The sequence below is a fragment of the Equus przewalskii genome, chromosome 1 (assembly GCF_037783145.1).
Source record: "Equus przewalskii isolate Varuska chromosome 1, EquPr2, whole genome shotgun sequence".
Classification (NCBI taxonomy): Eukaryota; Metazoa; Chordata; class Mammalia; order Perissodactyla; family Equidae; genus Equus; species Equus przewalskii.
The window spans coordinates 126,579,302-126,604,920 of NC_091831.1; the positions used below are offsets into that span (position 1 = coordinate 126,579,302).

The window sequence follows — 25,619 nt, forward strand, 5'->3', positions numbered from 1 at the left end:
TGGGATGCAAGCCCAGAAAGGAAACAATTATATCCAAACACAGCAGTGTTGAAATCTTGGGAAGAAAAAAGCCCACAAAAGCAGATGTGCTGTCGACCTCATGCAAAGCGTTCTTTGAAAGGAGGGTCAAGTATCAGGTCGGACGGGAACTTTCAGACTACCTGCATTCCTCGGGGACACGTGGTACCTTGGGGCCCGCAGGGGCTGGCAGGGGGCAGTTCAGGGAGGGGGGTCAATGAGCTGCTGTCCCCAAATCCTAGGAATGTCTTTGCCTAGGGATGGCCAAAGGCCCTTTTGGAGGGTTCACTAAATGTTCTCTCTACCACCCCCTCCTGTGTGTCAGGCAGGCACCATGTTAGGTGCTGAGCAGAGAGGTGAGCGAAATAGACGCAGCAGCCCCTGCCCAGGCTTACAGTGCGGGGAAGAGACGAGCATGAATCAAGCACCCATCCTGGTGAGTGCAGGGGGACAGACCGAGGACATGCTTGGAAGGAAAGGAATGTGGTCCTAGGAAAGTGTGGAGCAAAGGAGCCTGGACGGGGTGGGGGGCAGTCCAGGGTGACTCTTGAGGAAGGGACACCTGAGCTGGGACTGAAAGATGTGTAGGAGTTCCAGGGAAGATGGGTGGGGGTGTGGGATAAGCGTTGTAGACAGGGATTGGGGGGGGGGGTGCTTTGGGAGAACTGAAAGACAGGCGGCATGGCAGGGGTGGAGAGTGAGAGGAGGGGGTGCTGGGGAGTCAAGGGAGTAGGTAGGAGGCCCTCAGGGCAGGGGCTGCCTTTTGGTGTTTATACCCTTCCATCCTGGAGGATTTTAAGGTGATGGTGGGAGGTAGAACGGATGAGGCGAGGAGGACAGGGGTGGGATGGGGTCTGGATTCCTAAGCAGGCTTGGGCTGGGATGGTGGCCCCTGGCCTAGGGCGGGAGCTATGGAGGAGACAGAAGGATGCGTTCCGGCCGTGGAGCGCATTAGCTAGCTCAGCTTGAAATGCAAACAGGGCATCTTCAGTGTGGCATGAGGGGAGGAGGGACACAGATCCTTTTTTGTTTGCATTCAGTTTTGTTGAGGAAAAACCAATGCATAGGAAACTGTACGTATTTATTTAAAGTGTACAATTTGGTGAGTTTTGACATATGTATACACCTGGAAAACCCACACCATGGTCAAGAGGGTGAATATATCCATTATCCCCAAAAGTTTCCTTTGTAATCCATCCATCCTCCCAGCGCCACATCCAGGCAATCACTGGTCTGCCATTTGTCATTATAGATTAGTGTGCATGTTCTAGAAGTTTATATATGTGGAAGCATACATTATGATAATGTACTTTTTTTTGGTCTTTCACGCAGCACGATTATTTGAAATTTATCTATGTTGGACATGTAGACTCTTTCTTGGACTTGGCTGTTCAGTTTTCCTCTTGGGTAAATCTCTTAAGTCCTTGCAGCTCAAAGTGAGGTCCATGAAGCAGCGGCATCTGCGTCCCCCGGGAGCTTGTTAGCAATGCAGAACCTGGGACCCCACGCAGCCCTGCTGACCCAGGACCTGCATTTTCACAGGGTCCCCAGGACATCTGTGTGCACACTGATGTGCGAGGAGCCCTGTCTTCAGCTCTGTAGACTGTTTGCTGCTTTTCTTCCCGTGTTGGTGGAATGCAGACGCAGGGAGTTGAGTTAGTTACGCTCAGCGAATAGCTCATCGTCAGCATCAGGTTTGTATGGCCTTTCTGTGCGTATTTTTTCCTTCCCCCATCCTCACTCTCATTACCCGCCCCCGTCCGGAGTCACCCACTCTAATGTGTTTGGAATATGTCCTAAAATATGCGTGGATCGTTGTAAAATATGTAGTGTCATTCTGTGTGAGAGTGCTTTAAATTTGCATACTTTTTTTGTGCTACAAACCTCCTTCCACTCCCAACTTTTCCCACTCAACCCCCTCTTTTGGGATCCAACATATTGCTCTAGGTACTTCAATCCATGCTTTCTTACTGCTGCTGACTTCTCTGTAGTGTTTCCACCACCCTATGCATCCTCCCGGTGGTGGGTGCAGGAACCCCCGGGGATGCCTCCAGCTCCCCTCTACCACAAGTGGCTTCCTCCTTGTAGGCTGACCCTGTGTCTCCATCTTCATGAAAGAAGTGCCTTTGACTAAACGACCCACGTTACCTGCGGTTCTGACTCCGGACGCTTATTTTGTCAGTGGAAAGACCTCAGCGAGTTGCAGGCCCCCAAACTGTCAGGCAGAAGATCTGAATGGTTATGTTTTCCTTTGAGTTAAGTTTCCGGCTGACACCGTCGATGGTCTGCAATCCTTTGATAGTCAGAGTCCCTGAGACCTTCTCTTTTCCCCTGAGCTCGTGAGGCGCCTTAACTTCTGAATTTTTTTCCCTGTGAATAACACACCAGCTGCTCCAGGGAGCTGAGTGTTGCACTAGTTTGCAGCTCTGTTTAAAATCCCGATTCTGCAAACTCCTTAGAAGGGAGTGACAGTTCCTACTCCTGTGTAATCATTTATAGATCAGGTAATGATTTCCCTCTTGGCTTAATGACAGTGCTATTCTCGGGAGGGCCGGTCAGCTTGTCAAATACTGCTGATGTTCCCTCTGATGTGGGCCCAGTGGAGCAAGCACCGTAGCTCTGTCTGCCATTCCTTCTCAGCCCTGGCACCTACAAGGGGCAGGAGAAGTCACTTCTTTCAAAGGAGTCTCAGGACCGGGGAGAGCCTGGGGAGCAAGCTCGTGGCGGGGCATGAGGAATGCAGACTCTATTTGCCTTTGGTTCTGAGTCACTGAAAGGCATGCCTGCCTCCCTCCCTAGTCGGCATGCTGGTTGTTCTTAGAGGGGCTGCCTTGCAGAAGAGGAGGCTGGGAATACCAAGGGGGGGGGGTCCTCTGTGGATGAGGGGGCCACCAGTGACTTTTCAATGGAATTCATCAACTAAGTGAGATTCTACCACGTGCCGGGCCCCGTGCTGGTTTTGTGGGGCTTAGGGCAGGAGGCCTGGCTGGTTGCCCAAGAGGACGTTCCTCTAGGAGAACTTCAGTGGTGCTCCACCTCATTGTGGGGCAAATGGGCCAGCACTGGAGGAGCACAAAGGATGCAAGCTTGGTTCTTCTGGACCGTCGTGAAAGTGAGCTCTGCTCTCAACCACCTGGGCTGATGGCGGCGAGCAGAGACAGCACCCCTCTCCCAGCATCATCCTTCAATGAAAATTTAATTAAGAAAAATCAGTCTATGCTAGTGGTTCCCAAGGGTCAACTGTGGACTGGGGCTAGACTGTGACCAAGTTTTCGCAGATGAGATTAGGAGAATGAGAACAATGTAGTGAGTTCTTCATGAAGCCAAATTTATTCACTATTAAGGGCTATTCTTTAAGATTTTCACCCTGTATCCCTGGTGTTCATGAAATTGGGATGATAGTAGAAATTATAGTAGAAGATAATACAAGATGACTGCCAAGTCCTTATGGGGCTAGATAAAAGGTTGGCAAATCTCTGCCAGGCCCCTAATGTATGATGTGTGTGTGCACATGTGCATGGGTGTGTGCATGTGGGCATGCAACTCTGCATAAATTTCACTTGTCTGTGAACATGCAAAGCCGGAGGAGCACATGGCAACTCTGGAACCATAGACTTTGATAGGTAGCTTCTCCCCAGAACAAATATCTAACACATTGTATCCAACTGTGCCTAAGTAATATGCGTTACTTTGTTTCTAATAATACCAAAGTTTGTTAAGATCAAATCTTGCCTTTGGAAAAGGAGCAAACTCCATAAATCAGGTTAATTTAGCGAACATTTATATTTTAACGAATATATTCTGTTAAAAATTGCATAAAATGTAAATGAGCGGCAGCCTGGAGGAGCTGCTGAGTGGTCAGCTGAGGCTAATTGAGATTCACGTGGCTCTTCTGCTGTGGGTGTGGGGACACTATCGCCAGGTGCTGCCGAGCCGGTGCTGGGCCCTGGGAGCCTCCGCCGGCCGGTTCCTCTAGTGTGTTTAAATGGAGAGTCAGAGTGAGATGGTAATTAAATTGTGGTGGTAGAGCTAGACAGCTTAACTAGAGCCCCCTCATGCTACACGCTCCAGAATTTAATTTTCCAAATAAACTCAGTGTGGCTTTGATGCCCAGGGAAGATCAATAGAATGGAAATTGCTTGCAGTTTCCCCTAAAGTGTTACAATGGATTACTGCTCTCACATTTCCCCTTCGCGCTCCTTATTCCTGCCAGAGAGAGCCTGGTATTCATTCTGGGCACATACAGTTTGAGGAAACAGAAAGAAATAAATGACTAAAAAAGAAAACTACAAACCATGCTCAGGAGGAGGATGAGGCTGTGTCCTCCCGCCTGCGAGGTGACTGAGGGCTCCTGGGTCACCGTGAAGGAAAAAGTTGGTGTAAAAGAGAAAAGCATCCCCATCCCGTTCTGTGGGGCTTAGGAGGGGGTTGTGGGGGCTCAGGTGCTCTGAGAAGGGATATAGAGGGTCTGCCTCCCATCAGGTCATCTTCCCAAGGAGGCCATCCAAGAAGGTGTGCCAAACCTCAGGTCCCAACTGAGGGTGCTGCTGCCTAGGACCTCACCACCTGCTGATCCACTCTGGGATCTTGGGGAAGGTTCTAGCTCTTTCATATCCTCTCAGAATAGTCGGGGCAGGGAAGGGGCCTGGTGACACTGGCTTGCTAGTTCCTTTGGGGTTCAAATTGTGCAGGATGCCTGCAGCCCACAGACTATCTGGACTTGTAATCTGGCATGGAGCTAACATCGCAGGGTCAAGTCTCAGGTCCCTTTCTGCTCATTTAGGGAGGTACCAGTGAGCTTGTACAGTTGGCAGGAAGAAGGGGCAAGGTTCCAGGGTCCTAGGCCCCTGCAGTGAGGCCTTGGAAACCCTTCCCTGGTTTGGTGATGGTGGACAGGCTGGGAGCAGGAGAGCAGGAGGCTGCGTGCATTATGGTAGACCTTTATTAGGCATGTTCTGTGTGTGACAGTGTCAGGCACTGTGCACTGTGGGGGGGGGGGGGGGGGTGGGCATGGGCCAGAGTCTTTGCCCTCAAGGAGTCTATAGATTAGACAGGCACCCACATGGGTTTAATGCTTGGCAGGGTAACATGAGTTCAGGAATCTGAAACCGGAATGAGCACAATCTCCTTATTTTGCATTTGGGGAAACCAAGGCAGAGAGGTTGTTTTTCCCTGTTGCGTGCATTGTTTTGCGTGCATTGTTCTGTGTGCTAGCATGCTGTTTCTCTCAGCTGGAGCAGGTGCAGGGATATGGTCGCAGAGCAGGTCAGGGATGGGGGAGCCTGGCCCTGAGGCTCCCTGAGCTTGCTGTGTGCTCCTCTGCTCCCCTCTTCCCCTGAGTGGCACAGGTTCCAGAAGCACCAACCCCCTACAGCAGGTTCTGGCAGTGCCTCCCGGGGCTGACAGATTAACCATGTTTTGAGACAGCCAGAGAGTGAAAGTTCTAGAAAATTAATTAGTGGCAGTAGACACTGGCTACCCAAAGGCTGCAGGAATTTATGGGGTTTTGTTTCTTTTTTGTCATGGAATAAGTTATCAGCATGTGTGTTGATTGATTTCTTGCTAAATTCCTCTCTGTCTTAAAAAAAACAACGCTCTCGCAGTTTGGAGTCCTTTGAAGCATTTTAATGAACTCCCTTCTTGAGTCACTTGTTCTTCATGGTGTTGAGTCCCCCCACCTCCCGTCTGTCTTTCCTGGTTCTAACTCCCAAACCTGTCAGGAGTTGGTCCTTCAGAAGGGCCAGGACTCGGGTGAGGCAAGCAATGCACCTACGGCTGAAAAAGTTAAGGAGGCGCTGGCTCTCAGGGTCGGCACGGGCAGGGCTGGCACCTGAGAGCCAGAGCCGCCTTAAATTTTTATCCCTTCCGTGCTCACTTGCCTCATGAGGTGCTCCCCTTGCTCTCCTGACTCCTGTCCACCCCTTCACATCCGAGGGAGAAGCAAAGGCAACCTCTGTTTGTTTAGACCCAGAGGCCGCGTGGAGAACCGGAGAGCGGGGTGGTGTCAGCAGGAGAGCCTCATGACCTCCACTGAGGGGGATGGGACATGCCAGCTGCTCTCTCTCCTCTAGCCTCTTGGGTTCCTGAGGCACATCCTGTCCTCTGAGCCCCCCCGCAAGGCTGCTGAGTTGGGGACCAGGGCGCCCCACGTTGCTTTTTGGAGCTCACGATATTTACAGGGCATCTTCGGAGGTGAAATAGAAAAAACAAAAACACAGCTGTTACTAATTTAAAATGTGACATTCCCCTCATCTCACCCCCCTGGAACCGGAGGAGAGGAATTATTGAATATGTGACATAGAAGGAGAAAGATTACTGTGCATATTAAGCAAGGAGAAGAGTGATTGCTGAATACATGATGTAAAAGGAGATAGTCACCACAAAATTAAATACAAAAAAATTCAGTGGAAAATAATTATTGTCTATACATTACAGGCTTGACATATGGTAAGTTTTCTACTTTTAAAAGCCTTTTGTAATTTCTGGGTAACCCATTTAGCTGTCTGGTTCCCACTACCCCACCCCCACCCCTGCCAGGCTTCTGTGCTGTCAGAGAAGGTATTTTCTTGGCTTTTAACCCCTTGTGGGGATTTTCCCAACCATATATATGAATAATTTCTGGGAAGGTGAGGCCCCCAAAATTCTCTCTGAGGTTTTCTGAGCTTCCTTTAATCATGTCAGGGGAAATCTACCCGATCCTGGGGCCACACAGGTGTTCTCTGGCTCTTTCTCCTCTGCCCCTCCCAAGGGTTAGCATCCTTGAACAGGGGGAATTACCAAAGGACAGGTCAAATGGGGAAGGAGGAGGTGTCTGGCTAGGGGATGGTCAGTGATCCTTGTCATTGCTTGAAGCTTAATGTCTGTGAGTAAATTCTCTCGGGTGCTGGATGATGTTAGCTTGACCATGTCCTTCTTAGGTTCTGGTGACTGAAGTGTCCAGGGCCATCTCTCAGGCAGACAGGAACCCCCACCGCATGGTCACTTGTACCCAAGCTTCACTCTAAAACCACCTAGCATCTTCCCCAGAGCAGAGGACTGGAGAAAGTGGGCTGACGCTGCAGCAGGAAGGAGTCAGGCAAGCTAGAGGAAGCTCTTTGCAAAAGCAAAGGTTGACTTCTAGACCAGCACTGTCCAAAAGAACTTTCTGCACTGATGGAAACGTTCTGTATCTGCTCTGCCCAATGTGGTAGCCGCTAGTCACGTGTGGCCATTGGGCACTTGAAATGTGGCTGGTGTGGCTGAGGATCTGAGTTTTAAATTTTATTTGATTTTGATTAATTTAGGTTTAAATAGCCACAGGGCTACCAGATTGAACAGTGCAGTTCTAGATAATTTGAGCTTGAAAGAGGACAGTGTGGAGAAGGGAGGGGAGGCTGGGAGAGGAGGCGTCTGCCAGGGCTTGGGGGCTTTGCGTTCTTTAGGGATAAGCTGTGCTAGCTCCTCAGAGCAGCTTCTTCTAACAGCCGAGACAGGCCCGGGGTGGGGCTGGGCTGGGTTGCCTCCCTATGGCTCTGTTTCAGGAAGGGCATTAGGGAATTCTGGTTGTCCAGGGTGCAGAACCAGGGTTAGGCCACTGTTATTCCTTTTCCCTGGAAAGATGCACAGAGTTACATCACTTACAGCACATCTGATTCAACCCCTCGTTTTACAGAAGAGGCCAGAATGGGGAAGGGCTCAGTGGCAGGCTGGGGGAAAGACCAGGTCTCCTGATGCAGGTGACCCATTACCAAGAGCCATGTGGTCTGGGGAGAGGATCCTGGCTCAAGGAGAGAGCACTCACGTGCATGTGTGTCTTAGGATCTGGGAGGGAGTGTGGTTAGTCCCTTCAAGAACTGTTCTGGGTGAGAGGCCCCTGGCAACCAATGGAATACTGGCTTGATCTGTGGGGAGGGGTTGTTGGTTTGTGGCAGACTGTCCAAGGGTGGTCTCTGCAGGTGGCAGGTGGCCAGGGCCTTTTCCCTGCCCTGTGTGGGCTCCCTTGGGGCTCAGCAGGCAGGTGGGTTGGATCCTTCTTGAACAGCTCACAGGGCTAGGAGCTGTCCCTCTGGACCTCACTGGTCCCCTTCCAAGGGGGTCAGGGGGAACAAGTCCATCATTCATCCTCAGACGTGTAGATCTTATTTCATTCCACCGGGAGCTGCAGTTGGCTGTCTATGCCCCACTAGACTAACTCCAGTGCCAGCCTCATCCCAGCCCCTAGGAGAAGCTGGAATAGAAATTTATGGCTGAACTACTGTCTTCTGTAATGAAGGACTTGTGTAAGAAGAGAGGCCTAGGTGGAAATTTGGGCCTCCCTCTGTTGACTGGGTTGGGGTTTGATTGTGGTGGAGATGGCTGGGGGCTCAGCATTTTCTAGAGGAGGTGCACTGCTGCCTGAGGGGCACATATAAAGACTGGAGGAGAAGGCATCCCAGGCCACAGAGCGACCAGAGGCGGATGGCGAGGAGGGGAGCGTCCGAATGTGTTGATGCTGCCTTCTCTGGCAGGGCAGGCTCTGTGAGCCCCGGTGACACCTTGAACATCCTCCTCCCGGTGTGGCCCAAATAAAAAGAAAGGTGTACTCCAGTTAGGCAGGGACGAACAGGAATGCAGGAGGTCAGGTGGGTCAAGTCTCATCGATGCAGTCAGAGACCTGCGTTCTGCAGCCATCCCCGCCATAACTCACTGCAGGACCTCGGGGGAGCCCTGGTTCTCTGAGTCTCAGCTCACTCACAGAGAAAATGAGGTGTATTGGTCGGGGTCCTAATGGGGTCCCAGCAGGAAACAGGTGGCACGTTCAAGTTGAGTAATTTGAGAGGAGCTAAATAAAGGGACTGTTTATAAGAGTGGGGGCAGAGAGAGCACAGGGACAGCACAGGGGATGGGCAGTGCCCTGGGGTGAGTGACAGTGGGGCTCTTTCCAGCCCTAGACCTGAAGGGACGAGGAAGGGAGCATTCAGGGAGGGAGAAGCAGGGCTGGGGGCATCACCTGATAGGAGCTGGGACCTTTAGGACACAGCCAGCTCAAGGCGGCCCTGCAGGGAGGGGCCAGTCCAACAAACACCCCCATCTCACTCTCTCCCCTCCTGTCTGCTGCTGGGCTCCCACTGCAGAACACTAGCGGAGGCAGAGGGCAAGGCTGCCCACTGATGCCGTCCATGCAGGTCTGCCTCCCGGGCCACAGAGCGCTGGACAGTGGGTGTGGGGAGGGAATGGGCAACATCGCCGTGAGGGAGTGGACGGGATGCCCAGCCCTCAGATAGACGTCAGGGGGGCGGGGCGAGGGGCAGGCGTTTGTTGATTCCCGCCTGATGTCTGTTCTTTGAGGACAGTGGCTCCCCTCTGCCCAGATGAAGGTGGCAGTCCTTCTCCCGCGGAGCAAACTTCCGACTCCAGCCTGGCCGCGGAGCAGGCGGAGGGCCACCTCCCTCCCGCGCCGGCCACGGCCGCCATCCGTCACCCTGCCAGCCGCGTGAAGTGATGATAGATTAGTGCACATTAGGCCTCCCATCCTGCGGGCCCAAAAGCCGGGGCTTTACCAGTCAGCGCGGGGCCCAGCAGCGCGAGGCGAGCGCGGCTCCGCGCAGGGAGCAGGAGGCGCGGGGAATTAATAAGCACTTGGAGACGGCGGGGATATTGAACTCGTTCCTCAGATCAATCCTTAACCAAGAAGAATGAGGGAATGAAATTTCGGACAATTAGTGGGTAATGACGACCTTGTGAAAGGAGCTGTTGACAAAGGAGCGAAGGTGGGAGGGGGTGGGCGCCGTGAGGGGAGTAGAAGAAAGAGCAAATGGTGGTGAATCCGCAGGTAGGGACCCTTTGGGATGGGGGTCTTGGGGCGCGGCTGCTCCCATACTGGGTTCGGGGAGCCCTGCGAGGATGTCTCCGTGTGGTCTTCTCACTGGGTGGAAAAAGAGACGCAGAGAGAGCGCAGAGAGTTGGACAAGGTGACCCAACACCCACCGTTGCCCCTCCTCCTCCCATCTTGCCACCCCCGTCTCCTGGGACCCCCACCCCATGTGCAGTGCAGGGTGAGGGTCCCTGCATCCTGGGCAGACTCCAGCTGCCTCTGGGGTGAGGGAACCGCAGTCCTCTCTGTCTTCAGAATCTCAGGGGGCTTTGTGGCAAGGGGCTTTCTCCCCATCTCTAGTCAGCGCTGGTGTTACAGGAGCAGGACCAGGGGCCCAGAGGTGAGGGCCTCCCCCGGACATTGGTGGGAGCCCAGTCCTCCTCCCAGCCCTGGCTTTTCTTCTCCTCTTGTCTTTTGGCCTCCTCTCTGGCTGCACTGGTGTCTGTCTGGCCTGGCCTGAGGGGTCTGGCAGAAACATCAGCTGTCTTCCCTGCCGGGCCTCTGCCATGGGTCCCACCTCGGTGCTGTAGTCCCCATGACTCCAACAGCAGCCACAGCTGCATCAGGGCCCTCCCTTCAAAGGAGGCTTCTTCAGCAGCTTCCTCAGAAAGCAGAGCCTGAGACAGGGATTCAGAACAGTGACGCGGTTCTTCCGAAAGCAACCTGAGAAGGAGGGAGGGAAACAGGGTAGGGAAGGGGGAGGAGCTGAGCAGGGATGTGGCCTCAGGTAAAGCCTAGCCTGGGCCTGTCGCATGGGGGAGGGTTCTGGAGCCTGAACCTGAACTCAGAATGATCCTCTGGTGGGAGGGGGCCAGCCTTTTGTATTAGTCAGTCACTGAGAGCTGTCAGGAAGGGGCATGTAGAACCCCCTGGGCAGGTGGCTCAGTCAGCTGGGGGCTGTGTGTGGTGGTGGACGGTGGGGGTGGGGAGCAGTGAGCTTTTAGCAGCCCATCCTACCACAGAGGGCATCTCAGAGAGTCCACTGCAAAGGCATTTCAGAGCCGCTGGGCCACCCCTCTCCTTCTGTAAGGGATGATAATAATCAGAATCCCTTACATTTGTGCAATCCTTCACAAGCTGCTGGACGCTTTCAAGAAATTATCTCATTTTATCCTACAACTCAACTTGCTTTGCAAGGAAGGTTTGATCTCCATTTTATAGACAGGAAGCTGAAGCCCCGAGAGGCCGAATGGTGCCCCCAAAGGTCACCCTTCTAGTAGGAAAGGAGGCTGGGACCCAGCCCCCAGAGTCGCTGTGTCGATTCAGCTCAGACTGTCCTCCGTGGAGGCGTTCCCTGTTAGAGACTCTGCTCACTTAACGAGGAAGAGACGACCCTAAACAGAGTATGTTCTTAGTGTCTTGCACACACTCCCCACCCCACCATCCCCACCTCGCACTCTTAGCCTCCTCTGCAGGATGCAGGAATCTGAGAGCCTCCCTCCTCTGGACAAGACCCCACAGGCTGAGAGGAAGGAGGCGTCGTCTCAGGGCCTTTCTCTCCCCAGGTTCCCTCCATCTGCCTCATCTCTCCCTGTAGCCCACCCCAGTTCTTGACTCAAGCCTCAGTTATTGCTATTGGGATTACAGAGGAGAGGCCACTGCAGCTTTAATGCAGCCTTTGAGGTAGAAAGATGCCACACTTAATTTAAAATGACAAGTTAGGTTTCCTTCTGGATTTTTTTTTCTTTTTTTGGCAGACGGTCTCTTAGTAAATTACATCTGACAACTCAAAATAAATTGTGCCCAAGATTTATGCTTTCTGTGGGCTTACAGAGCCCAGCTCCTGAGATGGCAGGGTGAAGCCAGCCTCGAGAAGGACTGGCTAATTGCAAAAATTATCTGTGTGTGACTTACTCGGTTGGTCCGGATGCTGCCCGTCTGGCTCCCGTGCTGCCTGCGGGTGGGAAGGCGCAGAACAGTGCTGCCAGAGTCCTGCCAACGACACAGTGTCGGGATGGAGTTATTCTGGTCTGGGCTGCCTTCTTCTCAAGTGCTAACCACAAAACATAAAATGAAACAAAATGGGACAAGGAAGCTTTAGATAAGGAACCAAGGACGTGGGATCTTTGAAAGTTTTCCCAAAGGAGATGTCATTGTTCACTGAGACCGCCAGAATTTACTTTAGCTATTACTATGGATGAATAATTATGGTCAAGCCGGCAAGTGCCGTGGGTTCATGGCAGGTTAATTGGGAATAATGGCTTTCATTCCAAACTGTGAGAAATGATATTTCGGAGAGAGAGAAACAGGGACGGAGAGAGAGGCCTTGCTCACCCTCCCTGAGTTCCAGGGCTGTCCTTTGCTCACACACTGGCTCTTCCTGTCCTGGCCAAGCCTCTAGAGAGCAGACATCTGGGCCTGGGTCTTTGTTGGGCCGAGGGTGGGGGGTGATGAGGGGATGGGGGCTGAAGCCAGAGAGATCAAGTGGCTTATTTGCATTGCTTCCCCATCCTGAAATCAGGATGGGCAGCCTGGTGTTGACTCATTCAGCAAATGGCTTTTGAGTGTCTGTGCTGGGCGAGACCCCATGCAAGGCGCCTGGCCTCTGTGAGACTGCGCTCCGGGGAGCGGGCGCGGTGCGGAGCGGTGGAGGCGGGCATCGACCAGAGCAGTGCAGTCCCAGATGTAGACAACGCCAGCCACAAACATAATTTCAAATTTTCTAAAAGTCTTGTTAAAAAAGGTAAAAAGAATAGGTGACATTAATTTTAATAATATATCTTATTTAACCCTGTGCATCCAAAATATTATCGTTTCAACATGTAATAATATAAAAATTATTAATGAGGTATTTTACACTTTATAGCACATCTTAATTCATGCCAGTTGAATTTCCAGTAGTGCATGTGGCCAATGGCTCCTGTACTGGCTGGTGCAGGATCAGAGCATCACTAATATGCACACATGCGTGCGTGCACACACAGACACACACGCGTGCGCACACACACACGGCTGTGGTGAGTGCTGCAAAGGAGAGGTTTGCAGAGTGTCCAGCAGGCAGGCGTGGCAGTTGGGCAGGGGCTGGAGGGGTCAGAGAAATAATCACTTGAGCTTCAGTCTGCAGGACAGGCAGCAGTTACCAAGGCGAGGGGGTTAAGGGAAAAGCATTTCAGGCAGAGGGAACTGCATGTGCAAAGGTCATGTTGGGGGAGATGAGGGAACTGAGAAGGCCACACGGCTGGAGGGCGGTGAGCAAGGGACAGAAGAGCTGTTGGTGAGGCTGCTGGGGTGGGTGGAGCTTGCAGCATCTTGTAGGTACCCTGAGGGTTTTGGTCTAATTGTCAGAGGGGAACCGGGGAGGCATTGCAAGCAGGGAGAGCCAGGGTCAGACCTCCCTCTCCTGGAGCTCACTCTGGCTGCTGGGAGGAACCTGGCTCGGGGGATGCAGGATGTCCATCTAGCAGCCGTCACAGCAAGCTGCCTGCTGAGGGGCTCCAGAGGGCCAGAGGCTGCTTCCCCCAGAGGCCAGGTCCACCATGGGCTGCTCAGGGGTGCCACTTGGCCTCCCCTGGCCCAGAAACAGGCTGAGAGGCCCCGGTGTGGGAAAACCCTACCGTATTGGGAGCAGATCAGTGTGGTTTGTCCTGCCTGGAAGTCAGGGCTCCAGATGGGGATATTGACTCCACTCTGGGCTGTGCAACCCCAGCCACACCTCCCTCCCTCTGGGGGCTTCTTTAGCTGTAAAACTGAAGTGGGAGAAGGGTGTGTGGACCAAGGTCTCTGAAACTTCACAGCAGTAGGAGAGGGTCCCCCTCTGGGTTGTTTTGGGGCACGAACTCCTCTGTTCTGGCTGGCCCTAGACTGGGACAGTTTCTTTTTCTGCCCCCAGCAGTGGGAGTGGTAGTCCATTAGCCTGGAGCTGTTGGTGCCTGTCAAGATGCCCGGGCTCCGTTGTGGCTCTGTGCTTGTGCCTGTGAAAGGCAGCGCTGGGGCTGTGACGCAGCATGCATGGGAGGAGAGAGGATGCTCCTCTGGCCTCTGCACTGGCTGCAGCCGCAGGGGCCATGACCAAGTTCAGTGTGTCCAAGGGAGGGAGGAGGGGATGGCAGGGAACCGGAAAGCCACCTCCTGAAGAGCAATTTTGCCTGCCCCTGCTGTGTCCTCCACCCTGCAGTTATAGCAGTCTCCAACTTCATTCACTTACACATTCATTCGGCAGATATTCATCCAGGATTGCACTGTGCCAGGTGGCATAGCAGGTGCTGGAGATGCTGAGGTAAGTGCGGATAGGGTCAAGGACAGCATCTCGGAGGAGATGACTTGAGTGATGAGAAGGAGGCAGACGTGGGGAGATCTGGGGAAAGAGCTTTCCAAGCAGAAAGGACTGCACGTGCAAAGGCCCTGAGGTGGGAATGAGCCCTGCTTGCTGGAGGAACAGACAGAAGGTGCATCAGGCTGGAGCGAAGAGAACAAGGAGGGCATGATACAAGATGAAGCCAGAGAGACGGGCAGGAGCTGGATGGTGGAGACCTCCTGGGCCTGGGAAGGAATTTGGATTTTATTCCAGTTGTGAATGGAAGATGCCAGAGGGTTTAAAACAGTGGAGCAGTGGGATCTGATTTATATTTTTAGAAGCTCCCTGGCTGCTGGGTGGAGAGTAGACTGAATGGGCAGGAGGCCCGTTAGGAAGCTTCCGCAGGTGAGAGGTGCTGGGGCGCGGGGCGGCCTGGGAGCCATGGCGGGATTCCGCGTACATCAGGAGGCAGAGCCAACAGGATTTGCTGAGGGACTGGAGGTCTGGGAGGAGAGGAATGAGAATGACTCCAGCATCGGGAGGAATGGCGGTCCTCCCCAAGGCGGCAAACCCTGGGGCAGAGGGGAGGGGAGGCCAGGGGAGGCCCGAGTTCTGTTTGTTGGTGTTGAGTTTGAGAGGCTGGCTGTCCATCCAAGGGAAGACGTCAAGTGGGCAGTTGTCGGTACGGATCTGGAGCTCGGGGCGAGGGCCCTGCTGCCGTGAGTCTGGGTGCTGTCGGTGGGCTGATGGTGTTTGAAGCCGGGATGGACGAGATCACTCAGGGAGGGGATGCATGGACAGCTGGAGGGACTTCGTGGCGTCCACCTCTTGCTCTGCCAGGCAGGGCCACCCTGGCACCCAGAGCAGTGTTGCCAGGGTCCTGGGTTCCAGTCACGCCTCTTCTCCCGGTGCAGGAGTCCACGGCCATTCCTGATCGGAACGGAGGCTGGCCTGGCAGGACTCAGAGAAGAGGGGAGACCGACCACCACCTTGGTCCTCTGAGTCCCTCCCGGTGCTCCCTTCGGCATCGTAGGGGCCTAGCTCAGCGCAGAGTGGGGCTGGGAGCTTGTCTTCCTGACCTTTCCCTGTGAGTCCCTGCTACTCTGGGAGACAGGGACACAGGGAGGGGCAAGAGGAGAGGAGACGGAGAAGCAGAGACTGAGAGGGGCAGGGGACGGTCCCAGAAGGGGCTACCGAGGGGCCAGAGTGAGCTGGGGGAGGACAGATGTAACAAGAAAGGGACGGAGAGAGAGAGAAAAAAAATGTTCCTTTCCCTCTCTGGTGCTTGGGCGGGGGACTAGTTCTCTTTTCCTACCTGGGAGGTGAACAGAGTCCCTAATCTCAAAAAGTGGACTGAAGCCTTTGGACAAGGTCAGCTGCCCTCAGGACGCCCACCTTATGCCGGGAACTTGACCTACCCTCTCAACTCCACCCACCCCACCCCGCGAGTGGGTAGCATCACCTCCGTTTCACAGACGGCAGACCCGAAGCTCAGGAGGTTGATAGGATCCACCTGAGCTCACGGGTTTTGGGTGCTGGGGGTCGGCTTCAAACCCACGTCGGCCGGATGCCAAGTCCGGGCCCCTGTGCCAACCACCACCCGATTTTGGTTTATTTCTCTCAGCAGCTGAGCCAAAATTCTTGAAAAATTGTGGTATGACTTTCGGGGAAAAGATCGTTTCTAAAGTGCTATGAGGGGAAGGCCAGAGGTGCTCTCTGGTTCGAGAGCATGAGCCCACACACTCTCAGAGAGGGCAACCAGCCCTCCCGAATCACCCAGCCAGTCAGAGATGGAGTTGGGCTGGGAAAGCTTGCTCGTGCTCTGCCGTACCTCCTGTCCCCAGACTCTTCCTGGGGGCCCAGCTGTTGGCAGCTGCGGTCACCTGCCTGGGATTGGCAAACAGATGGCCCTGGGTTTCTGGGACAGTTCCAATTTCAAATGTTCTCCTGGTTGTCAGACAATGTACCGCTTTTTAGTTCAGAAATTATAGACCGCCTTCTGCATGGCCATAAATCCTGTCAGCTCTTGTAGGTTCTGTCCCAGAAAGGTGTGGCTCCTAGAAAGGCAGCATGGTGATGTTTAAGGGCTGGTGAAGAAGAACTGGGATTGGGGTCTGAATGGACATTGCAAGGGTCGTCTATAAAAGTTGCCCTCGGTTCAAAACTCCACAAAGCCCACAGGAGACATGCCAGAGCTGGTGAGAAAAATCCAGTGGGACAGGAATTATTGTGCCCATTTTTTGGGTGAGGAAAATAAGTTTTGGTGAAGCTATGCACTTGCCCATGGCTCTCGACAAGTCTGAGATGAAGGTAGAAATTGTACCTAGGTCCCCTAACTCTTGGGTTAGTATTCTCCCCATTATTCCATCTTTAAGAAGAAAGCCCTCTGATGTAGATTCAGCAGGACTGCCACGTATAGTCATCCAGGCTGTGCACTGCACAATTCCATTCACATTGGCAATGATATGAAATTCCATCCACATTAGCAGTGCAACAACTCTGGGTCTAGGGTAGTCTGGCCCTTCTCTGTCCATCCATTGCACTTCTGCCTCAGTCCTTCCTGGCACTACAATAGAAGATGTAGAAAGGGTGTCCACTCCCAGCCTCCAGAAGTAGCTGTGATGGTTCCACCGTGATGTTTTTAGTCTTGTTCAGGCCACACTAAGTCCCCCACCCGAGTCCACCTGCCCTGCTCCCAGGTGTGTGATCCTTTCTCATCTGCTCACTCAGCACCATTTGCTTAGGGATGGGGCTGGAGGGAGGTGGGTTTGGGGGTTCTGGTGGGAGGTGAGGCCAGCTGAAGGCTACGTTTAGGGCTGCTTCCTCCTCACTCTCTCCCACCCCCACATGCACCCCTGGAATTAAACCCAGGGCACCAGCTCTTCTTAAACGTGACACATCTGCTCCTGTGCTGGGAGGGAGAATTTATAAGTGAGAAAGCAGCAGACTGATCTTCACTCTGCTCCACTGGTCAGGCTGTCCCTGATTGATGCTCCGTGCTCCGCGCAGCCTGGACGGCTCCTTTTTATAGGCTCTGCCCGCCCTCCCATAACTCAGGACGGAGGCTGTAAATCCCCAGAGCAATCCTCCATCAGGACAGCCACCTGGAGCTCCTGGCAGGTCCCTCTCGCCAGCTCCACATCTCATTGTCGAGGCAGCTGTGAGCTGAGGGGACGTGCCCAGCACAGGAAGCCAGGAGGTCTGGCCAGCTCAGATGCTCCGGGCTGGAAGGGGCCTCTACGGGTCACCTGGTCCCACAAGTCTTCAGCTTATGCATTCCCTCTGCAGACGGAGAACTCACTGTCCACCCGCCCATCCATCTTTGGGAAGCTGCTACACTTCACTTCACAAGCTCTTCCTTCTCTCGAGCTGGGATCTCCTCCCTAGTGCTTCCATCTTATTTCTCTTCCTTGGGGCCAAAGAGAGAGAACCTAGAGACAGAGTAATGGCTGTGTTTAACTTCTCTGCTCACTTCAGAACCCAGCTCATTTAACTCTCACTACAACAAACAAATCATTTTACAGTGACTTAATATTAAGGCCGAATGGGACAAGCCTGGACGGGTGGGCAGAAGCCCTCTCGATTTCTCTCTCCCTGCCCTGCTCCCCAACACAATGTGACAGTCACTGTAAACACGGATGGCTGCGGGCTCTGGCATCCGCGCCTCAGTTTTCCCTTTGTTCTAGTCGTTGTCAAACGTAGTCTTTTGCAAACTTCTGAGTGCACAAGCGTCATATAACAGGGTTGTATACACCCAGACATGTGGATCTTCATGGGTGATTTAAGAGATTTGCAAGGGTCGTTCTGACTATATGCAATGTTTCTCTTGTGTGATGACTTGGAACTTGACCTCCACCCAAGAAGTGGTTTGATCATGTTTATTTTCTTTTTTTTTTTTCATTTCTTTTCCTTTCAAAAATGGGTTCCTTTCTTTCCTTTCCTATTGAGGTGTAACTTACAAGCAGTAAAGCGTGTCAATCTCAAGTGGACAGCTCAATGAATTTGTACAAATGGCTACACCTGTGTGGCTCCCGCCCAGATGAAGGTATAGAACATTTTTATCGCTCCGGGTGGTTACCCATGCTCCTGCTCAGTCAGTCCCATCTCCGCTCCCAGAGGCGACTCTCACTTTCTGCTCCTGTTGCCATCTGTTGGCTTGCCTGTTCTTGAACCTCTTACGGGTGGAATCACACAGCGAGCACTCTGTCTGGCTCCTGTGCTCGGCAAAATGCCGTGTTGCTGTGTGGGGCAGTGGTTCCTTCTTTTACAGGGCTGCATAGTATTCCCGAAGTGACACAACTCTACATTATTGAAAGGCAGTGACTATGGTCCATTCTCTCTCTCTTTCTTTTTTTAAGTCTAAATAATTTTTAGTTGTGGTAAAGTATACATTTCACAAAATTGACTGTCTGGACCGTTTTTAATTGTCCAGTTCAGCAGTACTAAAGCATCATCCCAGTGTTGTGCAGCCGTCTCCACTCTCAGGCCATTCTCTCAGAAAGAGCTGTCCGCTCATCTCCCAGGCCCTCTTCTGGTCTCACCTTACTTCTCGGCGTGGTCAGCCCTGAGCCCTGCTCTTTGCTCTGCAGCACCTGTTTGTCCCACATCTGGCACTGGGCACCAGGTAGTTCAGTGTTTTCCACGTTGCTGGTGGCACGTCATGAGTGGGTCATCAAATCAGCTCAGTGGGCCCCAACCCACATTTTAAAAACAGGAGAATGGAAAATGTTAGCTCGCCTTGTGTGGTAAAGGTAAATACAGCTTTGTGGGGCTTTCGTCTCAGTGTTACACGTATACGCGTGTACATGTTTGTGTCTAGTGGTTCGTGTGTCAAGTGTCCTTCTTAGTGTGGTTCTTTTTCTTTTTTTTTCTTGAGGAAGATTAGCCCTGAGCTAACATCTGCTGCCAGTCCTCCTCTTTTTGCTGAGGAAGACTGGCCCTGAGGTAACATCCGTGCCCATCTTCCTCCACTTTGTATGTGGGATGCCTGCCACAGCATGGTGTGCCAAGCCGTGTCATGTCCGCACCCGGGATCCGAACCGGCGAACTCCGGGCCACCAAAGGGGAATGTGTGCACTTAACCGCTGTGCCACTAGGCCGGCCCCAATGTGTGGTTGTTTCTTGATGTGTGGAAGCCACTGGTGGTTTGATTGCTGGTGTGATGGCCTCCAAGGGCACGTCTGTATTCCCAGGACCAGCAACAGTGATGGGCCCCTAGCAGCTGCTCAGCGAGTATCGGTGAGGAGGAGAATGGATTACGTCCATCCAGGTGTCTGCTCCTCCAGCTCCCCAGGCCTGTCCTCGGCCTGGCCTCGCACCCCGGGCAGCTTCCAGCTTGTCTGTGTCTTTCAGCTTGGCCTCCGGGGGCGTCTGCTCTGCCCCGTGCACAGAGTGGGGCCAGCATGCTCGTTTAGAACACGTCTGTTCCAGGGTAGGTGGAGGCTGTGGTGTTAGCTTTCCAAGTGAACGCACGCTTCTGTTGAATTTCCAGCCATGGAGCCCTCCTGGGCTCTCTTCGCCCACGTGACTGCCACTTCTTTCCCCATCCAGGGCTGTGCTGTTGATATTTTGGATCAAGAGCGTAGCCCCTCACATTCGTCCCTGTTACATTGCATCTTCTCTCGTTCAGTCTGTTAGCTCCAGCCTGTCAAGATCTTTTGAGACCCTCTTCCAGTTCTGTCGCACTTCATATGTTCAAGGACCTTGTGAGCCTGGACTCCAGGTGTTTGTCCGGGTTACTGAGAAATAAGTTGAAGAGCCTGGGGCTGGGGCGAGCCCTGCGACCCAGTGCCACGAGCCCAGCCGAGGATGCCGTGCTGTGCTCGTCAGTGTGTGCGGGCTGCTCTCCCTCTGCCTGGAACGCCCCTCCCCTGATGGCTGTGTGGCTGCCCCCTGCTCCTTGGAGCCTGTGCTCACATATCACAGCGAGGTCGTCCAGACCCCTCCAGTTCAAGCTGCAGCCCCCTCCCCCAGCTCTGGCGTTCCATACCCGCTTCTTGCTTTAGTGCTCGGCGTAGCACTTATCACCATGTGACGCAGATATCATGCACCTATTTATTTTCTTCATCACCTCTTCCTCCCCACTAGGATCTAGGTGCCTCCAGGGCAGGAGTGTGTGCGTGTGTGTGTGTGTGCATTGTGTGTGCGTGTCCTTTTAGTGCCTAGGACAGTGCCAGGGATGTGGTGGGCTCTCCACAAATACTTGTGGAATGAATGAATGAATGACATTAGTAATTATATTTCTATCTTACCTACATGTATATTATATCAGCACAGAGTTCCACTTCAAGAAAGGGGAAAAAAACCACTCAGAGTATTTTAAACAAATAGAGGTATTTATTTCCCACATAGCAAGATTTCTGAAGGTTGAGTATCTGATGCTGGCACAGTGATTCCACAGTGTCATTGAAGAACTAGGTTTTTTATCTCCTTTGACTCTACCATCCTTTGTATGTTGGCTTGCTGCCTCATGGTTATAAAATGGCTGCTGAATCCTCAGGTATCACATCCATGTTCCAGGCAGGAAGTGGAGAGACAGGGAGGGCTTTTCCTCAGGAGGCTTTGCCCTTTGATTTAGGAAAGAAAGTTTTCCCCAGCTGACTTCTTGACTCACTTTCTGACCAGAATAGTAACATGTGCCCACCCTTACACCAATCACTAGCCGAGGGGGATGAGATCACTGATCTTAACTTATTCTGGGGCTCGTGCTCCTCCTGTGGTGCAAGGGTCTCCACCTATCATATAAACAAATTCGAGTTGCATTAGCAAAGAAAAAGGGGGAGAGGGAGTGACTGTATCATGAGAGATATCGAAAGGCTTTCAGAAGATCCCTTTCTGTTTCCTGCCTTTTCCTGATCTGGAAGAATTGGGATTGGTCTGCCATGCCTTGTCTGCAGGGAGCCTGCATCGGGTCCTGGTGACCACCCTGCCCTCTTCTGGGGCCTCACCAGCCCCCTGGACTAACCCTCTGGAGTCCAGCCCCGGTGCGAGGTCCTGATAACCTTCCTGCCAAAGCTCGCCCTCCACATCCTCAGCTCTTTACTGCCCCTGAACCGTCCCACAGGGTACCAGCCACCACCACCTGTGTCCCCAGCTCTGTCTCCGTGGTCTTTCTGGCATCAGTGCTCCAGCCTGAATCTTCCCCTTCCATCCTTCCCTGTGCTGTGAGGTCACTGAGGGTCCAGCTGGGGTGGGGAGTGCTGGCTGGGTTGTGTGAAGTGTGGCCACAGTTGTAGGCTAAGTCAGGGGGCTGAGAAACCTGAGAGGCTTTTCCCTCCAAACTCCGAACAATGGATTCAAAGCATCTTAAGTGGCTTGGGGATGGGGCATTCATTCCTGGGGGTTCTTGGTCCTTCTTTGGGCTCTGGGGCTCCTGTGCACAGCTCTGGGTGGAGGATGAGGAGAAAAGTGTGCCAGCCCAACCTGGCATCAGCCATCAGGTGTAAAATGGGACCCAGTGGGCATTGTGTGAGTCACTAACTCACCAGCCCTTGCTGCCCCCATCACTGCCGCCTCAGAGCTGATGCTCTCCTGGGCTCCCTGCTTTGTATGAAGTAGTCTTCTATCACCTGAGTGGGAAGATTGGACCAGCCCTGGAAAGCAGTGAGTTCCTCATCACTGGAGATATTCAAGCAGAGACTTTGCAACCACTGGGCCGGAGTATTATAGGGCAGGTTCCCGCATCTGGGGAGAAGTGCTCCTTGCAGTGGAAAGAGCATTGGGCCACCGGTCCCACGGCCTGAGCGCTACTCCCAGCTGGAGCACTTTCTGGCTGCAGGTCTTGGAGCAAACCTCTTAAACTCTCTGACCCTCAGTTTTCTCATCTAGAAAGTGGAGGCAGTAACAACTGTGAGAGGATTGCTTGAAATCAGATGAGATCATGGCCATGGAAACATTTCATAAACCTGAGAGATTTAGAATCATTATTGCTCAAGCTAAGTTCAGGTGCATGGAGAGTCTGCAAGAGCAACTCTCAAAGAAAAAATTCAACCCTCATTCAGACTCAGGTGTAAACAACAGCTTAGCTTAAAATGTCCCTTAGGAGTAGCGGCATTAAAAATTTTTTTTCCAGCTTTCCTAAGATATAATTGACATGTAACAGTGTGTAAGTTTAAGGTGTACAATGTGATGATTTGATACGTGTATGTAATGTGAAATGATTACCACAATAAGGTTAGTTAACATCTCCATCATCTCAATAATTACTTGTGCGTGAGTGTGTGTGTGTGTGTGGAGAACGTTGAAGACCTGCCCTCTGCGCAGCTTTCAAGTATATGATACAGTGTTGCTGACTCTAGTCACCGGGCTGTGCGTTACTGCCCCAGAACTTACTCATCTTCTAATTGCAAGTTTGTACTTTGAGACCAGCATCTCCCCATTCCCCACCCCCAGCCCCTGGCAACCGCTGTTCTACTCTCTGTTTCTACGAGTTTGGCTTTTTTATATTCCACATGTAAATGAGATCAAACAGTATTTGTCTTTCTCTGTCTGACTTATTTCACTCAGTATAACGCCCTCAAGTTCCATCCACATTGTGGCAAATGGTAGGATTTCCTTCTTTTTATGGCTGAATAATATTTATATAGAGATGTAGACATATATCACGTTTTCTTCATCTGTTCATCTCTCGATGGACACGTAGGTTGTTTCCATATCTTGGCTATTGTAAATAATGCTGCAATGAACATGGAGGTGCAGATATTTTTTCAAGATAGTGATTTTGTCTCCTTCAGATATATTCCCAGAAGTGGTTGTATTTTTGACTTTTTTGAGGAATCCCCATATTGTTTTCCAATATGGAGTGGCTGCACCAATTTCCATTCCCACCAGCGATGCACAAGGGTTCCCTTTTCTCCGCATCCTCGCTGGTACTTGTTACTTGTTGTCATTTTGATAATATCCCTTCTAACAGGTGTGAGGTGATCTTTCATTGCGGTTCTGATTTGCATTTCTCTGTTTAGTGATGCTGAGCACCTTTTCACGTACCTGTTGGCTATTTGGATGTCTTCTTTGGGAAAATATCTATTCCTGTCCTTTGCCCATTTTTACATTGGATTATTTGTTCTTTTAGCTATTGAGTTGTGTGAGTTCCTTATGTATTTTGGATATTAGCCCCTTATCAGAGATATGGTTTGCAAATATTTTCTCCCATTCCGTTAAGGGCGTTTTAAAAGAGATGCAATCCAGACTTATCTGAAAACAGTTCAGAAGCCACAGTGTGGAGAACTTAGAAATATTTAAGTAGAAACTGGAGCTGGTTACCTGGCCTGTCTTAAAATGCGGGTTCGTGCTTGAGTGGGGAGTGCTGGAGCAGGGGGCCTCTCTCTGCAAGGGAGCGTCAGGCCCCCGGAGGCAAAGGAAATACTTGAAGAGCAGCGATTCTTCTGCTATTTCCCTTATCAGGGCTGCTGAGGTCCCTGCCTCCCAAGCCTGGTTGCTCATCAGGATCCTGGAGAAACTTTCAAAAACTCAGCTTCCTGGGCTCCACCAGTGGAGATTCCCTTCAGTGCGGCCGGGTAGGGGCCCAGGAACCAGCATCTTCTAAAGTCTCCTTGCCTCCCTGTCACCCCAGGTCGTTCTAATGTGCAGCCAGATTTTGGACCCTGATCCAGAGGTGGGTGCCAAGGGCTGTCTGTGCTCAAGGCGAGCAGCTGCTGCCGGAACCTGGCACCCCCGGTCCTGTTCTCAGCCCGAGGGGCAGCGGGCCTTTGAGAAACGTCCAGATGGTTCCATCTGACGGGAAGAGGGGGCTGTGTGTGTGAAACCCGCCTTTGGAGAAGGAGAACTTTAAATGGTTGGCTGCAGGGAAACCAAATTTCATTAGCTTTCCACACAAAGCTTCTGACTGTTGACTCTGCACACGAGAAGGGGAAGGCTCATGGGTGACCAACTCGGGACCCACAGACGTTCCCAACAGTCCTTCCGGTTACGGGGATGAAAACGACGCAGGGCTTAAAAGTGACATTTTAAATATTCAGTCCCTTTTCTGGCAATGTATTTATCAAAAATGAATCTTGGGAATCTGCAGCCGCACACATTTTTAGCCCATTTGCAAGTCGTTCACGCAAGCGAGCATTTCATCAGACAAATGGGAACCGCTGTGCGTCACCCAGAGAGCAAAACGTTTCAGAGGGGCACCAGCAGGAGGGGCATCTGGGGATTAATTTAAAATAAAATCGCATTCCCGTGTTCCCATTACCACCTCGGAGCTTGGCGTGTATATACAATCTCACACCCCTCTTTCATTTAAAATTAAAAAAAATATATTTTGCAGCACAACTTTAACCTTCCCTTTAGAAATTGGTCCAAAAGGTCAGAGCTGTGCTCCTGTAGATTTCCTGGGCTCAGCTGGGAACTGATTAAAGCTGCCAGGCCTGGCTTGTCAGCTTTGTCAGAGACAACCATATAAATTCTTTGTTATTCACTTTGCTGTATATTATAAATATATTTATCTTCCCCTGTCAGGCGTCTGCAGGACAGGTGCTAGGGGCCTGGGAGTCCTGCTTAAGTGCTGCCAACAGTGTCCTCTCTTCGTGACGTTAGTGCAGGGAACAGGGGCAAAGATGGCAGGAGATTCTGGACCCAGAGCGGCTGCAGGGTGGTGGGTGGGGATGCTGGGGGGGCGGGAGGGAATACCTGGCACAAAGTCTTTCTTGCAGTAGGCGCCCCCCACCCCCCGCCAAGGATTTGATTTCCTGTGGCCGGATGGGTGGGATCCAGTGGTGGGCTCTTCAGCTGCCATAACATGGGATGTGTGAGGTGACGTTGATGGGACAAGACGCTTGTGCCTCTTTACTCACTTTGACTAATGAAAGCAAAGCTGACTTTTTTTTCTCATTGAAGGATTAATACTGTTCTGCCAGTTGTGATCGGGAAAGTGGAGAGCAGAAGAGATGGTCCCCTGGGGCAGGGAGGAGGGAGGGTGGCAGTGGCTGTCCGTGGAGATGTTGCTAAATATGACATAGATGCCTCGCCCATGTGTGATGTGTAAATACAGAGTCGAGGCTTCCCCTGGCATGTGGCATATGAAGGCTTGAGGTGCAGGAGCTCACGCTGGAAGCACGGCTCATGGTTCCCGAGGCCTTGTGGGAAGTGATAGGCTGGGGTTTAGAGGGGTCTCGCCTTGACTCTGTGACCTCCAGCAGGTTTCTGGGTACAGAGAGAATTGGACTGTGAGGGTGAGGTCCTCTTGGCTTGGACACCACCCGCATCTGGGATGCCTGACTTCCACGGAGGCGGTTGGGGCCTCCTGTGAGCTCCTGGACCAGGGAGGAATTGAAATTCCTGTTTTAGTCAATAGCCGGGATTAACCAAGGCAGAGGGAACTGGAAGGGGACAGGGACAGGGGTGCACAGCCATAGCGGCGAGAAGGCTCCCAGACACAGGGGCTGGCAGGAGACAGGTGAGGAGGCTGCTGACAGGTGCGAGATGGAGTGTCTGGGACCGGGGTGGGAGCAGTGAGGGTGGGGAGAAGAAATCAGACTGGGGATACATTTCTGAAGGTAGAGCCAGCAGAACTTGCTGAGAGGTGGGATG

General features: G+C 52.3%; 1 protein-coding gene across 14 annotated transcripts in view; it reads left to right on the forward strand.

The window, feature by feature from the left end:
* Positions 1–25,619, forward strand: part of MEGF11 (multiple EGF like domains 11) — a 336,904-nt gene that overhangs the window by 62,299 nt on the left and 248,986 nt on the right. For 3 of the 14 annotated variants that reach the window (XM_070576570.1, XM_070576490.1, XM_070576535.1), the window contains exon 2: positions 1,561–1,712. The exons of the other annotated variants lie outside the window; for them this stretch is intronic. The gene's annotated coding sequence lies outside the window, so the exon portion shown is untranslated. The remainder of the gene's footprint in view (positions 1–1,560; positions 1,713–25,619) is intronic. 14 annotated transcript variants of the gene reach the window in all.